We start from the raw sequence: 12,981 nt of genomic DNA, 5'->3' as shown, positions 1-12,981 counted from the left end.
GTAAATGTGTGCACCTTAGTTCCTCAGTAACTACTCATTGGCTTCTCAGTAACTACTCTAAATGTATGTGCTTCAATGCCTCGGTAGCTATTCTAAACGTGTGCCTTAGTCATTAGTTCTTCGTTTGTTCTTCAGTAACTACTCTAAATGTATGTGCCTTAGTTCCTCAGTAACTACTCATTCGTTCCTCAGTAGCTACTCTAAATGTATGTGCCTCATTCCTCAGTCACAACTATAAATGTATGTGTTATTTCCTCAGTAACTACTCTAAATGTATGTGCCTTAGTTCCTCAGTCACAACTATAAATTTATGTGTGTTATTTCCTCAGTAACTACTCTAAATGTATGTGCCTTAGTTCCTCGGTCACAACTATAAATGTATGTGCCTCATTTCCTCTGTAACTACTCTAAATGTATGTGCCTTAGTTCCTCAGTAACAACAATACATGTATGTGCCCTAGTTCCTCGGTAACTACTCTTAATGTATGTGCTTTAGTTGCTCAGTAACTACTCATTCGTTCCTCAGTAACTACTCTAAATGTGTGCCTTAGTACCTCAGTAACAACTATAAATGTATGTGCCTTAGTTCCTCAGTAGCTACTCTTAATGTGTGTGCCTTTGTTCCTCAGTAACTCCTCATTCGTTCCTCAGTAAGCACTCTAAATGTGTGCCTTAGTTCATCGGTAACTATTCATTCGTTCCTCAATAACTACTCTAAATGTGTGTGCCTTAGCTCCTCAGTAACTACTCCTTTGTTCCTCTGTAACTACTCTAAATGTATGTGCCTTAGTTCCTCAGGCACAACTATAAATGTATGTGCCTTTTTTCTTCAGTAACTACTCTAAATGTATGTGTCCTAGTTCCTCAGTAACAACTATAAATGTATGTGCCTTAGTTCCTCAGTCACAAGTATAAATTTATGTGCCTTTTTTCTTCAGTAACTACTCTAAATGTATGTGTCCTAGTTCCTCAGTAACAACTTTGGATAAAATGATTTGAAAATCAATTAATAACCGTGCTCGTTAGCTCATGTATGCATCTGTTATGCTCATTTTTCGGCCATTTGTATTGAGTTGTGGACTCCTACAGAGAAGCTACACACAATAACCAGCACGCAAAGCTTTATAGCTCTCCCAGAATCTGCACCTATTCAGCTGTATTTTTTTTTTTTTTGGTTTCGTGGTTCCCGCAAACTGTGAGCAGTCTGACGAAAATGTATCTCTATAGAAGCGTGGGGACCGTCTCTAAATGTTTTTTTTCTTCGGTCTTTGCATTAATTCAATGCCGACTCCTCAGTAAAAAAAAAAAAAAAAAAAAAAAGCTATTGGCTATGCAAGAAGTCGCTAGATGACGTAATTTGTTATTTTGCAATTTTCGGTTCTTTTTATGATAGTGTTTTAGTCAACAATTCATGGGTTCTTATAATAATAATCATGAATAAATTGAATTCTTTAACATGTATGTTCAATAGCTTCACATCTGTGAAGAGTAGGACAACAAAAAATGACATCTTGATTTTGTTTTCTTTGTTTCTCATAAGATTTAAACTCTAAAAAATCATATTTCTTCTTCACTATTTCAGTTCTATGCCACTGTACTAAAATGATAAATCTGATCTTGTTCTTACATTTCTGCTATTTCCTTTTCCTGCAACTTGATTAAAAAAACTAAATCCATCTCTATTAGTTGTTTTGTTTGTCATGATATTACAACTTAAAAAAAATACACTTTTTCCTAAATATTTCAACTTTATGCAACTAAAATGTCATATTGTGCAATGTATTACAGTGTTATTCTGGTAAACTTGCAACTTTTCCCATTAAAATACAACTTTTTTTGAATAGTTAATTAGCTAATAATAACTTTATTCTTGTAAAATTACTGCATTTTTGCTGTGTGTGTTTTTTTAAGGCTTTCTTATTAAATTATGAGTTGTAAAAAGTTGTATTAACATATACTAAACTATTAATACAACTTAATAAATGAAAAGGCACTTCCACATCTTTAAGGGTAACTAACTATATGTGTTGTTTTTTTTTTAAAAGCACAAATACTTGATATGTGATTGATTCTTTGAGTTTACGTTTTATTATCAGAACTGAAGAAATGAAAAATAATATAATTGCTGAGTTTTGTCGCAGCCATATTTATGTTACATTGTGTATTAAAGTACAGTCATTTGTCTAATTTGACTAATATGTTACAAAAATACATATTAAGGTTGGCAATGGACAGTATTTAACGTGTGTTTTTGGGAGGGAAACAAGTCACTCAAAGTATTGGCATCGGTATCTTCAAAATGACAAAAGAGTGGTATCGGTAACTGGTATCACCCATCATGTCTTAGAATGCCTGTAATAGGACTTCATTTAAAACCGAGGCTCCGCCCACCGCAGGCAAGCATCGTAAGGCAAAAGTGTATCACAAAATACATTCCTCAATCTGCTCCACAATATTTAAAACCATTACATTTATACCAAAAGTAAATATTAAAAGTGGAGAGACCAAACCGTGTCCTTCGAGAGTTAAAAAAAACAACTTGGCGATTAGGGATGACGTCACCAAAATGCGGCCGCTTTTGGCGCCATTTAAGCTGCGAGAAGAGTGACCGGCGTCCTTTTGATCCACAAGACCGTCGTCCTGTCGATCCACAAATAAGGTAGGTTAAACAAGTAATGTGTGTGTTATTCTGTCCAAAAAACCGACAGAACCCGAGTGTACACCCTCGTCTTCCTGGTCAGTATTTAGAACTTTGAAAATTACTCTTTGAAAATTCAACCACAACAAGCTAGCTTAACTGTAGTATGTATGGATATATGTAATTATGCAACCAGCTAACTAACTTGGCCTCTTGAACTGCAGTATGTATGTTTGCACCCAGCTAACTAACTTGGCCTCTTCAACTGCAGTATGTATGTATGTATGTATGTGTGTATGCACGTATCCACACAGGTACCACAGTTGGCCTGCAGTTTGGATGCTACCAGAACCGGCTAACCGACTTGGCCACCAGAACTGCAGTATGTATGTCTGCACCCAGCTAACTAACTTGGCCTCTTCAACTGCAGTATGTATGTATGTATGTATGTATGCACGCACGTATCCACACAGGTACCACAGTTGGCCTGCAGTTTGGATGCGACCAGAACCGGCTAACCGACTTGGCCACCAGAACTGCAGTATGTACGTCTGCACCCAGCTAACTAACTTGGCCTCTTCAACTGCAGTATGTATGTATGTATGTATGCACGTATCCACACAGGTACCACAGTTGGCCTGCAGTCTGTCCGTCCGTCCGTCCGTCCGTCCGTCCGTCCGTCCGTCCGTCCGTCCGTCCGTGCGTCCGTGCGTCCGTGCGTCCGTCCGTCCGTCCGTCTGTCCGTCTGTCCGTCTGTCCGTCTGTCCGTCTGTCCGTCTGTCCGTCTGTCCGTCTGTCCGTCTGTCCGTCTGTCCGTCTGTCCGTCTGTCCGTCTGTCCGTCTGTCCGTCTGTCCGTCTGTCCGTCTGTCCGTCTGTCCGTCTGTCCGTCTGTCCGTCTGTCCGTCTGTCCGTCTGTCCGTCTGTGCGTCTGTCCGTCTGTGCGTCTGTCCGTCTGTGCGTCTGTCCGTCCGTCTGTCCGTCCGTCTGTCCGTCCGTCTGTGCGTCCGTCCGTCTGTGCGTCCGTCCGTCTGTGCGTCCGTCCGTCTGTGCGTCTGTCCGTCCGTCTGTCCGTCCGTCTGTCCGTCCGTCTGTGCGTCTGTCCGTCCGTCTGTCCGTCCGTCTGTGCGTCTGTCCGTCTGTCCGTCCGTCTGTCCGTCCGTGCGTCTGTCCGTCCGTCTGTCCGTCCGTGCGTCTGTCCGTCCGTCTGTCCGTCCGTGCGTGTGTCTGTCCGTCCGTCTGTGCGTGCGTGTGTCTGTCTGTCCGTCCGTCTGTGCGTGCGTGCGTCTGTCTGTCTGTCTGTCTGTCTGTGCGTGCGTCCGTCCACACAGGTACCGCAGTTGGCCTGCAGTTTGGATGCGACCAGAACCGGCTAACCGACTTGGCCACCAGAACTGCAGTATGTATGTCTGCACCCAGCAAACTAACTTGGCCTCTTCAACTGCAGTATGTATGTATGCACGTATCCACACAGGTACCACAGTTGGCCTGCAGTTTGGATACGACCAGAACCAGCTAACCGACTTGGCCACCAGAAGTGCAGTATTTATGTCTGCACCCAGCTGACTAACTTGGCCTCTTCAACTGCAGTATGTATGTATGCACGTATCCACACAGGTACCACAGTTGGCCTGCAGTTTGGATGCGACCAGAACCGGCTAACCGACTTGGCCACCAGAACTGCAGTATGTATGTCTGCACGCAGCTAACTAACTTGGCCTCTTCAACTGCAGTATGTATGTATGTATGTATGTATGTATGCACGTATCCACACAGGTACCACAGTTGGCCTGCAGTTTGGATGCGACCAGAACCGGCTAACCGACTTGGCCACCAGAACTGCAGTATGTATGTCTGCACCCAGCTAACTAACTTGGCCTCTTCAACTGCAGTATGTATGTATGTATGTATGCACGTATCCACACAGGTACCACAGTTGGCCTGCAATCTGTCTGTCCGTGCGTCCGTCCGTCCGTCCGTCCGTCCGTCCGTCCGTCTGTCTGTCTGTGCGTCTGTCTGTCTGTCTGTGCGTCTGTCTGTCTGTCTGTGCGTCTGTCTGTCTGTCTGTGCGTCTGTCTGTCTGTCTGTGCGTCTGTCTGTGCGTGCGTCTGTCTGTCTGTGCGTGCGTCTGTGCGTCTGTCTGTCTGTGCGTGCGTCCGTCCGTCTGTGCGTGCGTCCGTCCGTCTGTCTGTGCGTCTGTCCGTCCGTCTGTCTGCGCGTCTGTCCGTCCGTCTGTCTGCGCGTCTGTCCGTCCGTCTGTCTGCGCGTCTGTCCGTCCGTCTGTCTGCGCGTCTGTCCGTCCGTCTGTCTGCGCGTCTGTCCGTCCGTCTGTCTGCGCGTCTGTCCGTCCGTCTGTCTGCGCGTCTGTCCGTCCGTCTGTCTGCGCGTCTGTCCGTCCGTCTGTCTGCGCGTCTGTCCGTCCGTCTGTCTGTGCGTCCGTCCGTCTGTCAGTGCGTCTGTCCGTCCGTCCGTCCGTCTGTCAGTGCGTCTGTCCGTCCGTCCGTCTGTCAGTGCGTCTGTCAGTGCGTCTGTCCGTCCGTCCGTCTGTCAGTGCGTCTGTCCGTCCGTCCGTCTGTCAGTGCGTCTGTCAGTCCGTCCGTCCGTCTGTCAGTGCGTCTGTCAGTCCGTCCGTCCGTCTGTCAGTGCGTCTGTCAGTCCGTCCGTCTGTCCGTCCGTCTGTCCGTCCGTCTGTCCGTCCGTCTGTCCGTGCGTCTGTCCGTGAGTGCGTGCGTGCGTGCGTCTGTCCGTGAGTGCGTGCGTCTGTCTGTGCGTGCGTGCGTCTGTCTGTGCGTGCGTCTGTCTGTGCGTGCGTCTGTCTGTGCGTCTGTCCGTCTGTGCGTCTGTCCGTGCGTGCGTCCGTCTGTCAGTGCGTCTGTCTGTGCGTGCGTCCGTCTGTCAGTGCGTCCGTCTGTGCGTGCGTCTGTCCGTCCGTCTGTGCGTGCGTCTGTCCGTGAGTGCGTGCGTATGTGCGTCTGTCTGTGCGTGCGTCTGTGCGTGCGTCTGTCTGTGCGTGCGTCTGTCTGTCTGTGCGTGCGTGCGTCTGTCTGTCTGTCTGTCTGTCTGTCTGTCTGTGCGTGCGTCTGTCTGTGCGTGCGTCTGTCTGTGCGTGCGTCTGTGCGTGCGTCTGTCTGTGCGTGCGTGCGTCTGTGCGTGCGTCTGTCCACATAGGTACCGCAGTTGGCCTGCAGTTTGGATGCGACCAGAACCGGCTAACAGACTTGACCACCAGAACTGCAGTATGTATGTTTGCACCCAGCTAACTAACTTGGCCTCTTCAACTGCAGTATGTATGTATGTATGTATGCACGTATCCACACAGGTACCACAGTTGGCCTGCAGTTTGGATGCGACCAGAACCGGCTAACCGACTTGGCCACCAGAACTGCAGTATGTATGTCTGCACCCAGCTAACTAACTTGGCCTCTTCAACTGCAGTATGTATGTATGCATGCACGTATCCAGACAGGTACCACAGTTGGCCTGCAGTTTGGGTGCGACCAGAACCGGCTAACCGACTTGGCCACCAGAACTGCAGTATGTATGTCTGCACCCAGCTAACTAACTTGGCCTCTTCCACTGCAGTATGTATGTATGTATGCACGTATCCACACAGGTACCACAGTTGGCCTGCAGTCCGTGCGTCCGTGCGTCTGTCTGTCCGTCTGTCTGTCCGTCTGTCTGTCCGTCTGTCTGTCCGTCTGTCTGTCCGTCTGTCTGTCCGTCTGTCTGTCCGTCTGTCTGTCTGTCTGTCCGTCTGTCTGTGCGTTCGTCTGTCCGTCCGTCTGTCCGTCCGTCCGTCCGTCCGTCCGTCCGTCTGTCAGTGCGTCCGTCCGTCTGTCAGTGCGTCCGTCCGTCTGTCAGTGCGTCCGTCCGTCTGTCAGTGCGTCCGTCCGTCTGTCAGTGCGTCCGTCCGTCTGTCAGTGCGTCCGTCCGTCTGTCAGTGCGTCCGTCCGTCTGTCAGTGCGTCCGTCCGTCTGTCAGTGCGTCCGTCCGTCTGTCAGTGCGTCCGTCCGTCTGTCAGTGCGTCCGTCCGTCTGTCAGTGCGTCCGTCCGTCCGTCTGTGCGTCCGTCTGTGCGTGCGTCTGTCTATCCGTCTGTCTGTCCGTCTGTGCGTGCGTCTGTGCGTGCGTCTGTGCGTGCGTCTGTGCGTGCGTGCGTCTGTGTGTGCGTCCGTCCACATAGGTACCGCAGTTGGCCTGCAGTTTGGATGCGACCAGAACCGGCTAACAGACTTGACCACCAGAACTGCAGTATGTATGTTTGCACCCAGCTAACTAACTTGGCCTCTTCAACTGCAGTATGTATGTATGTATGTATGCACGTATCCACACAGGTACCACAGTTGGCCTGCAGTTTGGATGCGACCAGAACCGGCTAACCGACTTGGCCACCAGAACTGCAGTATGTATGTCTGCACCCAACTAACTAACTTGGTCTCTTCAACTGCAGTATGTATGTATGTATTTATGTATGTATGCACGTATCCACACAGGTACCACAGTTGGCCTGCAGTTTGGATGCGACCAGAACCGGCTAACCGACTTGGCCACCAGAACTGCAGTATGTATGTCTGCACCCAGCTAACTAACTTGGCCTCTTCAACTGCAGTATGTATGTATGTATGTATGCACGTATCCACACAGGTACCACAGTTGGCCTGCAGTCCGTCCGTCCGTGCGTCCGTCTGTCTGTCTGTCCATCTGTCTGTGCGTTCGTCTGTCCGTCCGTCTGTCTGTCAGTGCGTCCGTCCGTCTGTCAGTGCGTCCGTCCGTCTGTCAGTGCGTCCGTCCGTCTGTCAGTGCGTCCGTCCGTCCGTCAGTGCGTCCGTCTGTGCGTGCGTCTGTCTGTCCGTCCGTCTGTGCGTCTGTCCGTCCGTCCGTCCGTCTGTCCGTCCGTCTGTCCGTGCGTCTGTCTGTGCGTGCGTCTGTCCGTCCGTCTGTCCGTGCGTCTGTCTGTCCGTGCGTCTGTCTGTCCGTGCGTCTGTCTGTGCGTGCGTCTGTCTGTGCGTGCGTCCGTCCACATAGGTACCGCAGTTGGCCTGCAGTTTGGATGCGACCAGAACCGGCTAACCGACTTGGCCACCAGAACTGCAGTATGTATGTCTGCACCCAGCTAACTAACTTGGCCTCTTCAACTGCAGTATGTATGTATGTATGTATGTATGTATGTATGTATGTATGCACGTATCCACACAGGTACCACAATTGGCCTGCAGTTTGGATGCGACCAGAACCGGCTAACCGACTTGGCCACCAGAACTGCAATATGTATGTCTGCACGCAGCTAACTAACTTGGCCTCTTCAACTGCAGTATGTATGTATGTATGTATGCACGTATCCACACAGGTACCACAGTTGGCCTGCAGTTTGGATGCGACCAGAACCGGCTAACCGACTTGGCCACCAGAACTGCAGTATGTATGTCTGCACCCAGCTAACTAACTTGGCCTCTTCAACTGCAGTATGTATGTATGCACGTATCCACACAGGTACCACAGTTGGCCTGCAGTTTGGATGCGACCAGAACCGGCTAAGCGACTTGGCAACCAGAACTGCAGTATGTATGTCTGCACCCAGCTAACTAACTTGGCCTCTTCAACTGCAGTATGTATGTATGTATGCACGTATCCACACAGGTACCACAGTTGGCCTGCAGTTTGGATGCGACCAGAACCGGCTAACCGACTTGGCCACCAGAACTGCAGTATGTATGTCTGCACCCAGCTAACTAACCTGGCCTCTTCAACTGCAGTATGTATGTATGTATGTATTTATGTATGTATGCACGTATCCACACAGGTACCACAGTTGGCCTGCAGTTTGGATGCGACCAGAACCGGCTAACCGACTTGGCCACCAGAACTGCAGTATGTATGTCTGCACCCAGCTAACTAACTTGGCCTCTTCAACTGCAGTATGTATGTATGTATGCACGTATCCACACAGGTACCACAGTTGGCCTGCAGTTTGGATGCGACCAGAACCGGCTAACCGACTTGGCCACCAGAACTGCAGTATGTATGTCTGCACCCAGTTAACTAACTTGGCCTCTTCAACTGCAGTATGTATGTATGTATGCACGTATCCACACAGGTACCACAGTTGGCCTGCAGTTTGGATGCGACCAGAACCGGCTAACCGACTTGGCCACCAGAACTGCAGTATGTATGTCTGCACCCAGCTAACTAACTTGGCCTCTTCAACTGCAGTATGTATGTATGTATTTATGTATGTATGCACGTATCCACACAGGTACCACAGTTGGCCTGCAGTTTGGATGCGACCAGAACCGGCTAACCGACTTGGCCACCAGAACTGCAGTATGTATGTCTGCACCCAGCTAACTAACTTGGCCTCTTCAACTGCAGTATGTATGTATGTATGCACGTATCCACACAGGTACCACAGTTGGCCTGCAGTTTGGATGCGACCAGAACCGGCTAACGGACTTGGACACCAGAACTGCAGTATGTATGTCTGCACCCAGCTAACTAACTTGGCTTCTTCAACTGCAGTATATATGTATGCACGTATCCACACAGGTACCACAGTTGGCCTGCAGTTTGGATGCGACCAGAACCGGCTAACCGACTTGGCCACCAGAACTGCAGTATGTATGTCTGCACCCAGCTAACTAACTTGGCCTCTTCAACTGCAGTATGTATGTATGCACGTATCCACACAGGTGCCACAGTTGGCCTGCAGTTTGGATGCGACCAGAACCGGCTAACCGACTTGGCCACCAGAACTGCAGTATGTATGTCTGCACCCAGCTAACTAACTTGGCCTCTTCAACTGCAGTATGTATGTATGTATGCACGTATCCACACAGGTACCACAGTTGGCCTGCAGTTTGGATGCGACCAGAACCGGCTAACCGACTTGGCCACCAGAACTGCAGTATGTATGTCTGCACGCAGCTAACTAACTTGGCCTCTTCAACTGCAGTATGTATGTATGTATGCACGTATCCACACAGGTACCACAGTTGGCCTGCAGTTTGGATGCGACCAGAACCGGCTAACCGACTTGGCAACCAGAACTGCAGTATGTATGTCTGCACCCAGCTAACTAACTTGGCCTCTTCAACTGCAGTATGTATGTATGTATGCACGTATCCACACAGGTACCACAGTTGGCCTGCAGTTTGGATGCGACCAGAACCGGCTAACCGACTTGGCCACCAGAACTGCAGTATGTATGTCTGCACGCAGCTAACTAACTTGGCCTCTTCAACTGCAGTATGTATGTATGTATGCACGTATCCACACAGGTACCACAGTTGGCCTGCAGTTTGGATGCGACCAGAACCGGCTAACCGACTTGGCAACCAGAACTGCAGTATGTATGTCTGCACCCAGCTAACTAACTTGGCCTCTTCAACTGCAGTATGTATGTATGTATGCACGTATCCACACAGGTACCACAGTTGGCCTGCAGTTTGGATGCGACCAGAACCGGCTAACCGACTTGGCCACCAGAACTGCAGTATGTATGTCTGCACCCAGCTAACTAACCTGGCCTCTTCAACTGCAGTATGTATGTATGTATGTATTTATGTATGTATGCACGTATCCACACAGGTACCACAGTTGGCCTGCAGTTTGGATGCGACCAGAACCGGCTAACCGACTTGGCCACCAGAACTGCAGTATGTATGTCTGCACCCAGCTAACTAACTTGGCCTCTTAAACTGCAGTATGTATGTATGTATGCACGTATCCACACAGGTACCACAGTTGGCCTGCAGTTTGGATGCGACCAGAACCGGCTAACCGACTTGGCCACCAGAACTGCAGTATGTATGTCTGCACCCAGCTGACTTACTTGGCCTCTTCAACTGCAGTATGTATGTATGCACGTATCCACACAGGTACCACAGTTGGCCTGCAGTTTGGATGCGACCAGAACCGGCTAACCGACTTGGCCACCAGAACTGCAGTATGTATGTCTGCACCCAGCTAACTAACTTGGCCTCTTCAACTGCAGTATGTATGTATGTATGTATGTATGTATGTATGCACGTATCCACACAGGTACCACAATTGGCCTGCAGTTTGGATGCGACCAGAACCGGCTAACCGACTTGGCCACCAGAACTGCAATATGTATGTCTGCACGCAGCTAACTAACTTGGCCTCTTCAACTGCAGTATGTATGTATGTATGTATGCACGTATCCACACAGGTACCACAGTTGGCCTGCAGTTTGGATGCGACCAGAACCGGCTAACCGACTTGGCCACCAGAACTGCAGTATGTATGTCTGCACCCAGCTAACTAACTTGGCCTCTTCAACTGCAGTATGTATGTATGCACGTATCCACACAGGTACCACAGTTGGCCTGCAGTTTGGATGCGACCAGAACCGGCTAAGCGACTTGGCAACCAGAACTGCAGTATGTATGTCTGCACCCAGCTAACTAACTTGGCCTCTTCAACTGCAGTATGTATGTATGTATGCACGTATCCACACAGGTACCACAGTTGGCCTGCAGTTTGGATGCGACCAGAACCGGCTAACCGACTTGGCCACCAGAACTGCAGTATGTATGTCTGCACCCAGCTAACTAACCTGGCCTCTTCAACTGCAGTATGTATGTATGTATTTATGTATGTATGCACGTATCCACACAGGTACCACAGTTGGCCTGCAGTTTGGATGCGACCAGAACCGGCTAACCGACTTGGCCACCAGAACTGCAGTATGTATGTCTGCACCCAGCTAACTAACTTGGCCTCTTCAACTGCAGTATGTATGTATGTATGCACGTATCCACACAGGTACCACAGTTGGCCTGCAGTTTGGATGCGACCAGAACCGGCTAACCGACTTGGCCACCAGAACTGCAGTATGTATGTCTGCACCCAGTTAACTAACTTGGCCTCTTCAACTGCAGTATGTATGTATGTATGCACGTATCCACACAGGTACCACAGTTGGCCTGCAGTTTGGATGCGACCAGAACCGGCTAACCGACTTGGCCACCAGAACTGCAGTATGTATGTCTGCACCCAGCTAACTAACTTGGCCTCTTCAACTGCAGTATGTATGTATGTATTTATGTATGTATGCACGTATCCACACAGGTACCACAGTTGGCCTGCAGTTTGGATGCGACCAGAACCGGCTAACCGACTTGGCCACCAGAACTGCAGTATGTATGTCTGCACCCAGCTAACTAACTTGGCCTCTTCAACTGCAGTATGTATGTATGTATGCACGTATCCACACAGGTACCACAGTTGGCCTGCAGTTTGGATGCGACCAGAACCGGCTAACGGACTTGGACACCAGAACTGCAGTATGTATGTCTGCACCCAGCTAACTAACTTGGCTTCTTCAACTGCAGTATATATGTATGCACGTATCCACACAGGTACCACAGTTGGCCTGCAGTTTGGATGCGACCAGAACCGGCTAACCGACTTGGCCACCAGAACTGCAGTATGTATGTCTGCACCCAGCTAACTAACTTGGCCTCTTCAACTGCAGTATGTATGTATGCACGTATCCACACAGGTGCCACAGTTGGCCTGCAGTTTGGATGCGACCAGAACCGGCTAACCGACTTGGCCACCAGAACTGCAGTATGTATGTCTGCACCCAGCTAACTAACTTGGCCTCTTCAACTGCAGTATGTATGTATGTATGCACGTATCCACACAGGTACCACAGTTGGCCTGCAGTTTGGATGCGACCAGAACCGGCTAACCGACTTGGCCACCAGAACTGCAGTATGTATGTCTGCACGCAGCTAACTAACTTGGCCTCTTCAACTGCAGTATGTATGTATGTATGCACGTATCCACACAGGTACCACAGTTGGCCTGCAGTTTGGATGCGACCAGAACCGGCTAACCGACTTGGCAACCAGAACTGCAGTATGTATGTCTGCACCCAGCTAACTAACTTGGCCTCTTCAACTGCAGTATGTATGTATGTATGCACGTATCCACACAGGTACCACAGTTGGCCTGCAGTTTGGATGCGACCAGAACCGGCTAACCGACTTGGCAACCAGAACTGCAGTATGTATGTCTGCACCCAGCTAACTAACTTGGCCTCTTCAACTGCAGTATGTATGTATGTATGTATGCACGTATCCACACAGGTACCACAGTTGGCCTGCAGTTTGGATGCGACCAGAACCGGCTAACCGACTTGGCCACCAGAACTGCAGTATGTATGTCTGCACCCAGCTAACTAACCTGGCCTCTTCAACTGCAGTATGTATGTATGTATGTATTTATGTATGTATGCACGTATCCACACAGGTACCACAGTTGGCCTGCAGTTTGGATGCGACCAGAACCGGCTAACCGACTTGGCCACCAGAACTGCA

Source organism: Doryrhamphus excisus, chromosome 3 (assembly GCF_030265055.1).
Source record: "Doryrhamphus excisus isolate RoL2022-K1 chromosome 3, RoL_Dexc_1.0, whole genome shotgun sequence".
NCBI classification, from domain to species: domain Eukaryota; kingdom Metazoa; phylum Chordata; class Actinopteri; order Syngnathiformes; family Syngnathidae; genus Doryrhamphus; species Doryrhamphus excisus.
The sequence above is the reverse complement of the archived record's forward strand: the minus strand, read 5'-3'. Positions refer to the sequence as shown.